This window comes from Sinocyclocheilus anshuiensis, unplaced genomic scaffold (assembly GCF_001515605.1).
Source record: "Sinocyclocheilus anshuiensis isolate Anshui unplaced genomic scaffold, SAMN03320099.WGS_v1.1 scaffold188, whole genome shotgun sequence".
Lineage (NCBI taxonomy): Eukaryota > Metazoa > Chordata > Actinopteri > Cypriniformes > Cyprinidae > Sinocyclocheilus > Sinocyclocheilus anshuiensis.
This window is the reverse complement of record NW_015555768.1, coordinates 1822164-1823363: the sequence shown is the minus strand read 5'-3', so window position 1 is coordinate 1823363 and position 1200 is coordinate 1822164. Positions and strand designations below refer to the sequence as shown.

The following is a 1200-nucleotide window of genomic DNA, read 5'->3' as shown; positions in this document are numbered from 1 at the left end:
AACATGCCTGAATGTTGTTTTTTTAAAACATTTATCATTCTTTTTTTCTAATGTGCACATCTGGTGCAGCACGTTTGATCATTAATACTCTGTAAATATCATATTTTTTTTCATCAATGTCAAGAAAGAAAACAGGTCAAACGAAAACGGAGGTAAAAGAAGTACCATGCGAAAGTATGTGAGAGTAGCATGTTGGCGGCTCCATTCTCTGCCATGGTATCTACTATACAACAACATGCATGTTTGGGACTTTTTTTGTGGGGTTTTAAAGATGCATGTGATCTAAAGACGAATGATACAAATATTGATAGATATACACCACCTCCTTTATCTCGGCCATCGTTTCTGTAATTGTATTTGTCCCTGCAAAGATCTACGGGTTCAATATATCGATGTACTTTATGATAATTTCCACATTTGTAATCTCTCCTGCAACTGTATTACGCAGTGGACGTATAGGCATAATTCCTGCTTGGTGAAACATTGCATATCTTTAAAAGTAAAAGGCCTTCTGTGCCATTATAACTGCTGACTTATCGTACAATGCGACTGAGTTCATCTTTTCAATCTCCCCCAAGCGCGGACGATCAGTCTGTGTGAATTGTCCGGGATCACCAAAAACACGTCAGCTCATGCGAGTCCACGTCAAATTGTCGATTTTGGAATGAAGCAGATTCGTTACGAGATGCACTTTGTCTTTTCTGTGGCATTTCCGATCTTTCCTGGGAGAAGCCCCCCATCACTTTCTTTCCGTTGTGCAATAGGGGGATGCTTGTGTGCTTGTGGCGGTTACAAGGAAGAGATCTTCACTGTCTCATGGGTGTAGGAACTAGTGCGAGAGTTGCGTAAGATTCCAGGAATGGCAGGAGTGGGTGGCAGACTCTCGTCAGGGGTGTTGGCGGGTGGGGTGGGTCCGTCAACCGGCAAACTATCCAATGTTAAATGGTTGGGCTTGCAAAAATAGACTGGCGCGCACACACACACACACACACACACACACACACACACACACACACACACACGAGTACATACATTCACAAGAAAAAAGTTATAGGTTAGGTGGGATATCATCTTAATTGTTACAGAAGTTATTTTTCAGCCACAATTTTTGTTGTAGTCATTTGCATAAAAATTGTAGAAAAATTACTAAAAAGCAGTAATATTAGTCTAACAAGCTTTACTCTTGTATTTTAGAATTTA

The 1200-nt window shown here is 40.4% G+C and overlaps 1 pseudogene; it reads right to left on the bottom strand.

Annotated features, from left to right (window-relative positions):
• Positions 1–201: 201 nt before the first annotated feature.
• Positions 202–1200, bottom strand: part of LOC107674309 (potassium voltage-gated channel subfamily D member 1-like) — a 66004-nt pseudogene continuing 65005 nt past the window's right edge.